The sequence below is a fragment of the Oratosquilla oratoria genome, chromosome 5 (genome assembly GCF_046742065.1).
Source record: "Oratosquilla oratoria isolate Oo_2021 chromosome 5, ASM4674206v1, whole genome shotgun sequence".
Taxonomy (NCBI): Eukaryota; Metazoa; Arthropoda; class Malacostraca; order Stomatopoda; family Squillidae; genus Oratosquilla; species Oratosquilla oratoria.
In genome coordinates this window covers 72,275,572-72,291,257 of record NC_134781.1, presented here as the reverse complement: position 1 = coordinate 72,291,257, position 15,686 = coordinate 72,275,572, and positions in this window count along the sequence as shown.

Sequence of the window (15,686 nt, the reverse complement as noted above, 5' to 3'; positions counted from 1 at the left end):
CTATTTCATTTTTCTAGGGTGTTCTTATTTCTTCTACAAACAATATTGTCAATTTGTTTCAGTTCTAAGGAATCAAGAAAATAAATCATGAAGCAGTACACGTTATTTTCTTTCATCCTTCTAATAACAAGACAGGGGTGCTGGACTTTTTAGACATGACAACAGGGGGTGCTATGGTCGGAAAAGGTTGGGAAACGCGGGTGTAGAGTAAAATATTTACATTTGATCTTCTGAGCCCTTTTCCTAGTCTACAGACGATAAACACGAAAGGTTTATTGTTCTGTGTCGGTTTCTCAGTCAGTTGATTCAATATCTGCAGTAGACTTTCTACTTCTAAACATTGTCTGTCCTTTTGTCTGGTTTTCATCTAAAACTTTTCAAATTCTATTTGTTAGAATTTTAGGAAACACTTTATGTACATCTGATAACATTATGGCCATTATGATTCAGGAATGATTTCCTGGTGTATATATCACATACATAGATTAGCAAATATTTTTTCCTGTGTGTTTCAGAAGTTCTAGCAATATGCTTTCAACACTGAGGAAATTTTCTTCGTCTTATACTTCGCAGTGTCAAATAATTTCTCCATTCGAAATTTCCGTTAAGTTACAATCATTCAAAGATGAATTCATGGACTGAACTTTGGTATTTGACAAGTAAAATTATTGGGATTTTTCTAAAACATTTACGAATCTTTCCCGGCATTTAATAATAATCTCCTCGCTATATTGCAAAGAAATAATTCACCGTTTTCTGAAACCAATCTAGATTCAGACTCCTAAGAAAGTTTACCTCTCCGATTAATTCCTTTTGTATGATCGATGTTCATTGTCCTTTAACATGGTCTCTTATATAAGTATAGCCAGCTTAGACCTCTCTCTTTTCTCTCTCCTGGTTTTACTCTGCGTAGTCCACCTTCTCTTTAAATAATTGCTTCCTCTAATGTTTTTATACTTCTTATCGTCTCTGCAGTAAAATTCAGTTGACAGCCTCCCTCTTTCTTTGAACACCAAATTTATTTTCATTTTCAAATGAAATTCTTCCTTGCATTTACTTACTTTTCCAAGATGACTTACTTTCTATATACATATGTGCCGTGTGAATATGTATATATATATATATATATATATATATATATACATATATATATGTATATGTATATATATATATATATATGTATATATATGTATATATGTATATATATATATATATATATAATGTGTGTGTGTGTGTGTGTGTGTGTGTGTGTGTGTGTGTGTGTGTGTGTGTGTGTGTGTGTGTGTGTGTGTGTATGTGTGTGTGTTGCGATATCTGACATACAGTACGAATTGGAAGGTGTAAAACTTCCACTTACAAATCTTGCAAAAAATGATTGTTATCATACAATCTTAGCCACCTGAACCTCTGAAAAATGGTTTAAAACCTTGGACACCTTCGTCATTTGCGGTCGCTGTTCTCTTTTTTAAGATCTCAACAAACAAAAGCTAAGGCTGACTTAATTCTTTCAGGCGGAGGCCACTGTAGTCCCAGAGACAAGTAAGGCACTTCTACTCGCTTTTCTTCTTCTTCTCTCTCTCTCTCTCTCTCTCTCTCTCTCTCTCTCTCTTTCTGGTATGATGAAGACGGATGCCGTTGATTTTTCAAGAAACGTTTACTCTGATCATGTGAAATGACTTGTCTGGGTCACATTTTATAAAACGTTACAATATGATTAAAATATGTGTTATTAAATCATGTTATATTATTTATCATAACGTGTCAAATTATGCAAAGAAAGTTAAAATAGTGATAACTACCGAGCAGAAAATATTTTTCTTGGATAATGAGCAAACATGCAAGCGTTCGAACACGTGCGTACGTCCACATGCAGAAACACACACACACAAACACACACACACACACATACACACACACACGCACGAAAATGCACACACACGTATTCACACATATACTTTATATACAATATATATATATATATATATATATATATATATATATATATATATATGTGTGTGTGTGTGTGTGTGTGTGTGTGTGTGTGTATGTGTGTGTGTGTGTAAACAGACACACACACAAACATACACACACATTCATTTAGAAGTTCAAATCCTGCAGGATCGAGGGGTTTAGTGCATTTCATCCAAACCGATGGATATTTAATAAGGGTTCGTAAATGTATCGGACACTGACATTCGTAATATGCTCACCCGATCCCAATTACACGGAAGCAGAACAGTTTGTTTGGTAGACGGAATAGGTACACAGTCGACCCCGTCGGGGCTCGGGTTGTGGACAACATAAAGTGTCTGAATAACAAACTTGGGGTAGGATAGCGTTTTCATGATCGAGACTGGCTTCGGGAGGAGAATAAGAAAGAAGTGAGGGTCTGGTCCGTAGGGGCAGATACGAGGAAAAAGCACAAGGAATGAGGCTTAAACAAATGATATAGAACACAATGAGGATACGGATTAACGGATAAGAAAAATGGAAAGAGAAGGAAAGAGAGAGAGAGAGAGAGAGAGAGAGAGAGAGAGAGAGAGAGAGAGAGAGAGAGAGAGAGAGAGAGAGAGAGAATGAGAGACAGAGACAGAGAGAGGGAGAGAGAAAGAGACTGGAGCAGAAAAAATGAGATGGTGAAAAGGGAATAAAAATATAAAGAATGGAAAGTGCAAAGCATAAAAGATACAAGAGAGAGAGAGAGAGAGAGAGAGAGAGAGAGAGAGAGAGAGAGAGAGAGAGAGAGACCAGGAAATACAGAGATGGAAGGGGAGAGAGAAGGGAAACAGGAAGTTGAGAATGGGGGACATGAAGAAAAATGCAAGGGAGGGGGAAGGCGAACGAAAGAAAATGGAAAGGAGAACGATACAATATGAGAGAATCTTGAGGATGAGAAATATGGTCATGCTTTTAATACACCGAGGTTCTCATGGGACCTGACATAGGAGGCGATTAGAGTTAAAAACTATGGCTATTCTCAAGAGCTCATGACAATAGGAAATACAATTATGGTATCTGGCTGGTAATCGTGGTTACAAAATACCTATCTATTAGTCAAAATAGGTAGATGGCTCATTATAATTTTGTTCAGTGAGAGAATTTTTTTTTTTTCGTTATCTTGAAGTGTGTAATGCTCATCTTTACTATGCTGTTATGTAATTTACTTATATAATCTGTCTACCTTTCGACTATCTAATCTTTTTCATTCAGCAAAGAAGATCCCTTAAAGAAATATAAATAGATATCTAGATAGCTGACTAAATGAATAGGTAATTGAATAGATGAATAACTAGATAAATGAGTGAATAAAAATAAGTTAATGAATAACAAGTAAATAAATAAATAAGTAAATAAGTTAACTTATGAATAGATAAATAGATAACTGAATAAATAAAAAAACCAGATAAAACAAGATAAGTAAATAAATAAATAGATAAATAGACGAATAAAGTAAATTAAAATGAGAGTGGGACTCGAAATTGGCCTGGTTTAAACCTAGAAAGGATGGAGTGTGTAGTAAACAAAGCAGCACCGAAGATGAACGGTTCCTATTAGGTAGTTAAGCAAGGACGTTGACAGATAGACAGCGACAGACCAAAGTCTAATGAGAAAACAGCACAGACGAAAGTTAAGCGTTGGTGGTGCGTGACCCAGTGGGACAAGGAGCATAGAGGATGTAAAAGGAGAACCTAAGACAAATTAAGAGGATGACATGGAGATGAATACAGGCAGAAGAAACTGGAACATGGAAGTCCTGGAAGAAAAACATTTGTTGAGTGCCACTGCATGTAAGAAAGGGATGGAGAAGAAAAAGAACAGAGAAGAAGAGAGGAACAAGTAAAAGAAAAAGAGTGAATGATGAGATAGTAATAAAGTAAGAAAGGAGTGAAGAAGAATAAAGAAAACGGGAGGAACATGGGGGACCAAAAAGGAGTAAATAAAATGTAGCAAAGAGTAAAAGAAAACTAGGTAATAAAGAGATAACAGGAAGATAGAATGTTGATGACAGAAGTTAACGAAAATAGGAGGGAGGAGAGGAAAGAAAAAGAAGAAATAGAGTGGCAGATAGATGTAAGAGGGAATAGAAAGGAAGTTGAATGAAATAAAGCGTATGGAAAGGATAAGGAGGGAGAGATAGAGCGTTTGGGAATAGAAATAAGCAGGGGGGAATGGAAAAGGCTTACAATAAACGGGAAGTTTGGGTTACGAGGAAAACAGACAGATCTTTCATGTGTGATTGTAGCAGTGTTACCTCCTAATCCTCGTAGGATTGAAGAAATTGAAATACTTACATAGAAATACATAGAAACAAACACTAACACAATATGTATATATATATATACATATATATATATATATATATATATATATATCTATATATATATATATATATATATATATATATATATATATATATATTGTTAGGAAGTTGCCCTTCCTTCTAGTTCATACTCCTCGGTCCTCATCACTCATCCCGTCCTCACCTCTTCTCTGGGAGTCTCACGACCTTTGACTCCCAAGGCCCCCCAAGGGCTACATTCGGAGGAGAAAAAAAAAATAAAAACTTGAAACAGTGACTCTGTTTCGACTGTGAGCTACAGTCCTCTTCAGTAGTACAGAGAGAGGAGGGTACTGTACGTATATAGCACTCTCTTACAAAAAAGAGTATAGTACCCTCTTATTTTTCGGTACTACTGAAGAGGATATGAGCTTATAGTCGAAATATATAGACTTACCGTTTCCATTTTATTCGCGTGTTACTACATTTGTCATCGATTATGTACGTATTATATATATATATATATATATATATATATATATATATACATATATATACATACATATACATATATACTCGTATATATATGTATATATATATGTGTGTATATATATATATATATATATATATTTGTATATATACATATATGTATACATACATTTATAAACTTACATAAGTTTAAGCAAATTCTTAGATTTAACGGCACGATGAAATGTGAAACTGGGATGTAGGACAAAACACGAAAGGCTTTTATTATGATGGAGTTCCTATCTGAGAGGGAAAACCGAGACTGTGGCAAAAGGAAACAGTCTGAGGTAGATGAAACGGTCGGCGGCTTGGCAGAGTAAAAGACTTCGAGGCCAAGAAAGCGTTTCGATGTTGGGAAAGAAAGTTCTTGTGCTGCGTGCAAAGGGCGCCGAGTTCGACGGAGAGGAATCTGCATTGGGGACCGAGGATCCGCGAAGAAAGAGGATCCGCGAAGAAAGAGGTCTCGTCGAAAAAGACGCTAAGGTTCGAAGTAAAGTGGGTTATCACACTGAGCTTTTTTTACTCCAACCTCCGATTAGTTGGCGGTACCGCACACGTATAGATCTTTTTCCGCCGTAAAATCATTAGGGCAAATTATTTTGCTTTCTCAAAAAAGATACATAGAATGTCATTTCATATACTGGAGGAAAATCATTTTCCTTCAGTATATCAGATTCCTTCCTGGAAGCTACGGGCTGTAAATCTGCTTCAACAGTCGAATCAAAAATAGCCCAGTGTGATTTACCTCTAGGAAGGGTTCCAATTGGGGAAGAGAAATTGCGTGTGACTGTTGTGTATAAACAAAAAGTATCTTCTGAAATTGAGAGAATTAGCAGTGAAGCAGTGGAATACTCGAGGACGCCAGCCTTTTCTCTTTTCTAGAAAAAAAAAAAAAAAAAAAAAAAAAAAAAAAAAAAGTGGAGGCATAAGAAGAGACGAGTGTCTCTAAGTATGAGGCGAAGTGATAATAACGAGAATAGAGAAGAGCCTGAGGAAGAACGAATACCGTGCCTGAGAACAGCAGGGATGTGGTTTATTCAGAAAATATATACTTGTAAACAAGAATGGATGAACGCTAAGGAGACCAGGACAGCAGAAGTGAAATTTGAATTTATGGAGGAAAGAAAGAGGAAACCGGGCGATATTGTAAAAGAGAATAGCATAGCGTGTGTGAAAGAGAAACAAGACTGAGAGAGCAAAAAGTCTTGAAGATAATGACAGAAGAATTCGTAGGAAGAAGAGTAAGAATGTAAAGAGGTCAATCAATGCTTTTGAACCTAAAAAAATACTGAAAACATTCATAAAGAAAGTCTTTTTAATGGCACACACAAACACAAGAAATACATGATGAAGAATCTAAATTTCAATAAAGATTAAGATGGTTAACCAACCACTCAGTAGCTCACAGAAACAAAACCTCTGACATTTTAAAGTAAATAGGACACAGTTAAATTATTGTGATACAATTATGTAAAGCACAAAAAATGGTAAAAAAAAAAAAAAAGCCAGGGCAAAATCATCTCTCTTGATAGCCTAGTTGGTAAGTCACTGTCTCACTTGTCATGAGGATGCCGGGTTTGAGTCCTGGGCAGTACCACATTTCAATTTCAGCATGCTGGCCTTTGATGGCTTAGAATTAAAGTGCATTGTGGTTGTTAAGAATTTATATATATATATATATATATATATATATAAATATATATATATATATATATATATATATATATATATATATATATATATATATATACATGGGCAAAGGGAAATGCCAAAGACTGAAAAAGGGAAGAAAACTAAGACTCAGAGGAAAGATATGAGAAACCAGCCAAAACCAAAATTACTTCTTGCACGCAGTCGAGCTCCATAAGAACTTTGATCGGTGAAACAAGAGGAATTATTTGTTGAAGAAAAATCAAAATTGCTCCAAAATCACGGGTAACTTCAAAATTGGCTTGCGTGTTGGCCTGGCACACTTGACTGCCACTAACGTATTAGTGCCAACACACTTATAAAAATAAGAAAAAAGTAAATTGTAATAAAAAAGATAAATGACTTAAAGCTATACCAGCGCTAACATTATAATTTCTTCCATTACCACCACTAATTACTGTATATATATATATATATATATATATATATATATATATATAATATATTATATATATATATATATATATATATATATATATATATATATATATATATATATATATACATATATTGGATCGTTAGTTCAGTGAATTATTTCTTATTACGACATTCACTATTTGCCGTCATGCATTTTATTCGATCTATGAAAGACACGTATACTATATCTTTGCATAAGACACCAACTACTGGAGTATATACAAGTGTAGCCTCCATTACTGCTGCTGTGTACACCACCTACACTACAATGAAATTGACCAATATGAAGAAGAACAAAGTGAGGAGCCTACCCTAGAGGGCGCGTTGCTGCGGCCGAAGTCGTCATCTTTACCCTATGCGCTTGGACTATTGGAATAGTTAACAGTCGCTGCTGGGAATTGGAGAGGGGTCCAGGATTCGAACCCGGAACTAAACAAATGCAAGGCCACCGCGTTTCCGATTACGCTACCTGGACACTAACACAAAATTACCTACTAAAGTAAAGATCCCCATCCGACCAACGAGTTCGGTCAAGGCCACAGGAATCGATGTCCACATGACATATGGTGGCAATTACACACTTTACACTGTCCACCCTTTGAGAGCCAGAGGGGCATACAGGACCCGAACTGGAGGCAGTAATTGCCAAAGCTGCAAAGCTTCAATTGGGTGGCCTGATAGAGAGTCGCACCGATTTAGCGGACAAAATCAGGTCACTCTGTTCTCATGTAACCAGAAATACTTCCTTGTTTTTTTTTTCCCCTGTTTTACTCATCTCCCTTATTGATATGAGTTCTTTGATGTAAGGAAGATTACACACACATACGCACAAACATTCGCATACATTTACACATCCTGCAGGTACATATACATGAAACGTAATTAAGCCAAAACTCCAGCCTGCAGGAATGCAGATGGGACCTAATATACCATTTTTATATAAAGTGTACATTGAAGGCTTCTGTGTATCCCATATTTTTGGATGATCAAGCATTCACGACAATAGAGCACTGGCTGTAGCTGAAGTTACATTAGGACCGAAGCAAAAACTTTAGCACCTATGAAACAATATCAATGCCGAAATTGCTACAACAGTTTATGCGTAAAAACTTTTATCTGTGGCTAGATACGCCACCTGTGACTTAAGTGCTCGGACATTTGGAACACGTGGTAGACACCGATTCATCCCTTTCCAAACGAGACCTCATAGGACTTCTTGGGGGATTTCCAGGAAACAACAATACAGTGTGTTTGAATCATGCGTCCGAGATAATCCCGAAAGATATAGAAAATCTCCAGTCAAAATTCAGATATCTGTGGTCAGTCTGAAGAGGTTAACGGAGGCTGTTGAAATCCCATCACTCCAAAAGCTACCCTTCAAATGAATTAAATTGTGAGAATAAAAGTGTTAACACGTCCAAACATGTTAAAACTAAAAGACACATATCCATTGGGTGAACTCTAGCCTAATGAAAGTCTCAGGTATGTAGAAACTATATATATATATATATATATATATATACATACATATATATATGTATATATATATATGTATACATAAATACATACATATATATATATATTTACATATATATATTTATATATATGTATATATATACATATATATATATATATATACATACATGTATATGTATGTATATATACATACATGTATATATATACATATATATATATATATATATATATACATACATATATATATACATATATTCCCCTTTGTATGTGCTTTTGTCATTATCCTTATACAGAATGCCTCTTAGATAACATAACACTTACTTCTTTTCACATAGTTCATCATCTCGCTATCCCACCACTTTTAGTGTAAATTCCTTGAAGCGCACCTCTTCTAAATATTCCATATAATTCTAACCCTGCATATAACTGGCACTTGCCGACAGCTCTATTAACAAAACACCATGTGAGAACAGAGCCTTTGTTAGTATAACGTTTGACTTGATAGAGATGTAAAAATAAAAAAATAGTACAAATAGAGTTTCTGTCTTCACATGGTGCTTCTTTTTATTCCCAGTTCTTATATTATTCTTAAACACCAACAATTTCATCTTGGTATCCTACTACTCCTAGATTCCTTACACCACACTTCTCTTCCGTGAATTCAGTTTCCCTTCTTTCTTTATTTTTTTCTTATTTTCCTACCCTCACATCTCTAAGAGCTTCTTTATGATGCCATTATTTCCTAGAAAGTAGAGCCACCCATCTCCAGAAGACAAAGCTGCTTTTTGTCATTTCAGAGGAAGGAAAGTGCTGACAGTGGAGGCCTGTGGTATAGCACCAGCTCTTTCTGCTAGACCACACACTTTAACTATACCTTCACTCACTGGCTGTGGCCAGCTTTCTGGGCGCGGCAAGATGTTAATGAAAGCGACCCTGAGGTTGCAATCTAATTAATCGTTTAATCGATTAACTGATTAACTAGTTAATTGACCATCTCCCCTCCGTAAATTGTTCGTCTTTCTTTTCCCCTATATCTCTCTGCCAACGCTCTCCCTAATCCATTACATAACAGATTCCCCTCAGCTGAAGAAAATCGTCCGGTGACGCATCTAGATTTCTAAATTAGATCTTTTGTCTCTTAAAAGGATAACCTAGATAGTTTAATTGATATAATTTGTTAAGAACGAGAAATGTTCAACTAAAGTGAATAAAACAGTGTGGTGGAAACCAGAAGTCTTCAGTGACTCATCTTTGTTTTAATCCATGGAATTAATTGCCCACGAAAAACTCCTATTCCATATCATTATGTTTCTGTTTCCACCTTTTTCCCAATTTGCCTCATTCAATTTTTTTTTCTCTCGCTCCAAAATACTTAACCAACAATCTTCCTTTGTGTATCAATTAGAACGTTGGTTTTATATAGTGACGAACTCATGAGCAGGTGGACGTGAGTTCGATTCCCAGGACAGCCCTGGCTGGAAGGGGAAACCCCCAATCATTGAAAAAAAAAAAAAAAAATAAAGCGCTTACCGCAACTGACAGAAGACTTTTACTTGTCCTGAATGTCCGAGCAGCACACGGGGCAAAGGTGACAGCTAAGCGGTTCCTGGCGTGTGCTCCTTCACTTTTATTCTACCTTAATGCTTTCTGCTCAATAAATGTATCACTCGAAAGCAGTATTGGTCTCATCAGTCGTATCTCCGTTAATGTATGACCTTTCCAAGCAGAGGTTCACTCACGATGAACTGCTCCTGAAGGCAAAACCTTTCAGCATTTGCTTTCCAAGCCCAACCCTTCCAGTAGAGTAACATTCTACATAAAGATTTTATTCTGTCTTGCACCAGACGATTACATTTATCAGAGCGGGCCATTACCGTTGCAAAAGGGGGGGAGGGGACGCCATTTGTTACTTCAAACTGTGGGTGTACGCACGTACGCACGCACGCCTCTGAGCACATTGAGACCTCTGGATGGGACTGCACGAGTCGGAAGCCGAGGGAGAGAGTAATGTATTGACTTCAGACACGCAACGGGCCTCCAACTGTTGTAGACCATTTTTTGAAAAAAAAGAAAAAAAAAGAAAAAGAAAAAATCGAGTACTTTGGATTTTAATGCGCGTCTCACCAAACAACTGTAAATCGATGTAGGAAGTTTCATATTTCATGGAAATATTGGGTAATTTTTTTTTTCTCGCAGTTTTTGATATATGAAAAAAGAGAAGAAAAATTAGCGGTTTGAAAATATTATGATATCCCACACAAGAACCTACGATAACAATTGGTATGAATATTGTATCAAAGACCTGAGAAAATAGGTCTTATCACTCAACCAAATAGCCAAAACAAGTCTTCATTTTTCTTTGTTTTTCGTTTGTCTGTTTCTTTAACTTCGTTTTCTGTTTTCTTTTTTTTCTCTCTGCCTTTCTTTTTCCACCCTTCAGTCCTTCGTTCATCCTTTCTTTGTTTTTTGTTTTTTCTATCACCTTTACTTTTTATAACCTTTTCTTTCTATCACATTTTCTTTCTATAAACTTTTCTTTCTATAAACTTTTCTTCCTATAACCTTTTCTTTCTATAAACTTTTCTTTCTATCACCTTTGCCTTGTGCGCTAAGATAGGTAACAATTACTGCTGGAAATCGGGGAAAAGTGCGGGACTCGAACTCGCAACTAAGCGAATGAGACCATCACCCATCCAAATGGAGTGATCAATATCCCCTTTTTCTTAATTCTCATAATTTTTTGTAACATGCCATGCATTACATTTCCCCATCCACAGCATAGAACTGAAACTCAAGAGGCTGATGTGGAAAAACGCTCATAATTACAAACCCAAGGCAATTTCTTTTACTGTATAATACTCTATATACTGTAGATAGTCAAATAGTACGTGATTCGGTTGAACGTCGTAAACTCCCCTTATTATGAGGCTAGGACGGTGCCCCTTTCAGATGACATTGTAGTGTGGAATTTAATGAGCCGTGCCCTTGGTCCAACTCGCTGGCGGCAAGGTTTAAATTATTGTCAACTCGACCTCCGCCGCAAGTAGTGACGCTCTAAACCACTCATCCAACTCAATTTTTTTTTTTTTTTTTTTTTTTTTTTTTTTTTTTTTTACCAATTCTTGGCCGGTCCCCTCCCCTTAAATTAAGAAGAAAACGCGGCCTCTATCACCCGAGACACCGAATTATTTTTTCTTTGTACATTCTAAGTCAACTCTCATAAGATATATCAAAAGAATTAATTACACACAACTTTGATTAAGTGGTAAATAAAAAGTATACATATATTACATTCACGGACAAGATCCCCAAAAAAGTTTATAATTTATACCTCATTCGTTACTCTTAAAGAGGGCGATAAAAAGTACTTTGGAGGGAGCCTAAATCAAATAATTATTGCGCCTTCTTGTTCTGAAGGAATTAGTAGATATAGACAGTTATCCACTTTCCTCCAAAAATAAACAGAAAAAGGAAAAATTCCAGATAATACGGAGGGGCTTAAAACCTACCAAAGTTCATTGGGTCTCAGTACACAAACATACCATGTTCTATCTCTCCTTTTCTTTCCTTGTATGTTTTTTTCTTTCTTCTTCTTCTCTTTCTCGAAGGCATCAGCTTTCCTTCTTATTCGCTATCACTCTTCTTATTTTCCTTTTCCTCCTTCATTCTCGTGTTTCTTCCCTCTCCATTTTTTCAACTTCCTCTCGGCATCGCTTGTTATCGATTTAATTATCGTCACCTGAAGGGCGTTGCCACAACGGTCTCACTTACCTACCGTCCCACACCTGAGGTGGCGTCGGCTGATTGGCAAGAGGACAACGACCGACACCCAAGGTGACAGAGGACGCACGAATTTAATTGAGTGTAGAACCAATTATCGATAAATGACATCAGAAGGCAGGGTACAACAAACACCTATGGGATTTTTTTCTTTTCCTTTTTTTTTATGTGGGGTGGGTGGGGGGAGAAATACGTAGCGTCTGTGAAGAAAGTCTTCGATTTTCAAAGAAAATACACAAGATGGTTTCCGTGAGTCCCTAATGTGTGTCTTGAATGACCCAAAACTTTTGCACTCCCTGTGCTGGCCACACCCAATCCAGCGCTCACTCTTCCGTGTAGTTGCTACATCTCCTCCACAGAGGTTAGCTCCTTCCATTCCTAAGAATAATGACAATTATACTAATAATGGAAAAGTAATACTAGTAAATAATAATAATAATAATAATAATAATAATAATAATAATAATAATAATAATAATAATAATAATAATAATAATAATAATAATAATAATAAAGTAATAATAATAATAATAATAATAATAATAATAATAATAATAATAATAATAATAATAATAATAATAATAATAATAACAATAATAATAACAATAAAATCAAAATAATAATGATAATAAAAATAATAATAATAACAATAATAACAATAAAAATAATAATGATAATAACAATAATGAAAATAATAATAAAAAAACATCCTTAGCCATATTACTTTCGCTACATTTCAAGACTTTAGTATTTAATCTAGAGAAGGAAGAGCGGACAAGGGCACTGGCATCTGGAGGCGACATGACAGAGGTGGTTCGACTCCGGCAAAGGGGCACAACGCGTGATGGTACTAAGAACACAGTTTGGTCACAGATCCCCCGATCTGAGGGTAAAATACGTTCTGTGCTTAGCCATATTTTGGGGGCTGGAACGGCTGAAAACTTCAAAGAATATCTTGTCTAGCTGCTGCCTAATAATCTTACTGAACTGAGGGAGATTTCCACCAGTAGCTGAAAGATTGAAACTGTCAAGTATTTCCAGACTATCCCTCTCGGGGTGATCCTAACTCTTCTTTGCAGTAAGATTTTTCATAGGGATATTCTTAGCTGCAATTGTTCTGAAAATATTTCAAGTCGTGATGCATGCTACAGGTTAGTACCCCCCTTATGGAGTAAATATATATATATATATATATATATATATATATATATATATATATATAAATATCTATGTATATATATGTATATATATATATTCATATATATATGTATATATATATTTATTTGTCTATATATGTATATATATATATGTTTATATATATATACGTATATATATATATATATATGTATATATATATATAGATATATATATATATGTATATATATATATATATATGTATATATATATATATATATATGTGTGTGTGTGTGTGTGTGTGTGTGTGTGTGTGTGTGTGTGTGTGTGTGTGTGTGTGTGTGTGTGTGTGTGTGTGTGTGTGCGTACGTGTGCGTTTGTGTATTTCATCCCGTTTATTTTTTTCATTTGCATACTTTAGACCATGTACAATATTTATTACCGAAGTTATAATACTAGCAATTAGTTAGAGTGAAGTATCAAAATTTATAATAAAACTTGCTAAAAAAAATATGCAGCTTTTAATGTATATCATCGAATATAAAATGCTGACAGCTACTTTGGGGGAAACATGTTGTGGTCAAGCTCACATGGCTTCCACGGAAATGTGGGCTTTCTGGAAGCCCTGCTTTTGCTAAAATTTACAAAATTCTTGAAGCATACAATAATTTTGACTACAGATGAAACGTTCGTTGTTTAGTGTTTGATATATATATATATATATGTATATATATATATATATATATATATATATATATATATATATATATATGTACATTACAAGAAAGTATATTTTACCGTAATGTGAATACTACACAGCAAAATGTATGAACTGATTAGCACTCAATGTTATATTTACATAACAAGATCTTCAAGATGTTTCAAGGGTTATCCTTAGATGTACAGAGGTAAAATAAAAGATCTCCTATGCAGACCTGGAGACCTGATTGGGTCTAATCGGGCTAACGAGTAGAGGATTGAGAGAATTCAGAAGAAAGGACAGCCCTGAATGCCTAATGCCTTGTTGGGAATTCTAATTCCAAGAAGAGCTGGATAGAAGACTCCTTATCCTCCTTATCAACTTTTTTTCATTATTTATTCTTTTCTGTTCTTTCTAGCGTCCTTACTTCTAAACCCGTTCTTTGCGCTTTGAGTGGAACTTTCTCAGGTTACAGTCAGTTATTCGTATTTATTTGAGGAAAATATAGAACTAGGTCAGTAACGAATACTCTTTCTCTAGGCTTCTACGTCCCATATATTCATTCTTGCTTCAGCCGAGTGATTTGATTTTGTGGTTAAAGAGTTAATGGCTTGTCAGATTCACTTCTGAAAGAAACGTCTAGCGATTTGAACACCGACATTTTATTTGAAACATTTAATTGATTGATGATAATAATTTGGCTTAACGTCGGAAACTTCCTTTATCAAGAGGCTATGACGGTACCCCTTACAGAGGACTTTTTAACGTGGAATTTAGTCAACTATGACCCTGGTCCAACTCGTCGGCGGCAGGGTTCGAACAGCCGTCACCTGGACTTCTGCCTCAAGTAGCGACGCTCGAACTTACTTGAGACCCATAAGGCTTTTGTTCTGTGCAGACAGTCTTGGGCAGTGGAGGGCTCAAGAAGAAAAATCTTCTTCTCACATCCTTCCAGAGAACCTCTTCCATGATATCGATCTTCATTGTCAGTTGGCTAGAGTAGAGGCACCAGTTCTTATTGAGCATCCAGACCTGATAGCGTAATCGTAAACGTACCGGTCTCGCATTCGCTTAGTTGTGGATTCGAACCCTTAACTTCTCACCGATTCCCAGCAATGACTGTTACCTGACCCAGAAGGCCAAGGGTATAGGATAAAAGTGAAGGCTTTGGCCGCAGGTACTCAGTTCTTCACCACCTCCTCAAAGAACAGAGACTTGTACAAATGACTGTTTACCTGTGAAGACGCCTTTCCCAAATTTCGGAAGAAATGAAGGGAGCGATGCAACGTTCACCCCTTCAACCCGAAGAAAAAGAGGATTAAAAAGAGTACGTGATGAGGAGTGTGAGGGAGAGGAGGAGGTGGAGTGGGAGTGGGACTGGGAGTGGGAGGTGAGTTCGTCTCTTTTGCCAGTCTACTTGCAGGGCTAATGAGATGTCAACATTTTCTTTGATTAGCCACATGATCAAGTCCACCCAATTATTTATCCAGCTACCTGTCTATTACTTCTATTTCCATCCGTCTACCAGGAATATCATTTGAGTCTGACGTCCATTGGGCCACTGTACTTGTTCATTAATTTACCCGTTCACCTTCTCGGTTAGTCGATGTGCTTAACAGACCAATTTTTTTTTTATTTTTTTTTTTATTCGCGTAGGGATCA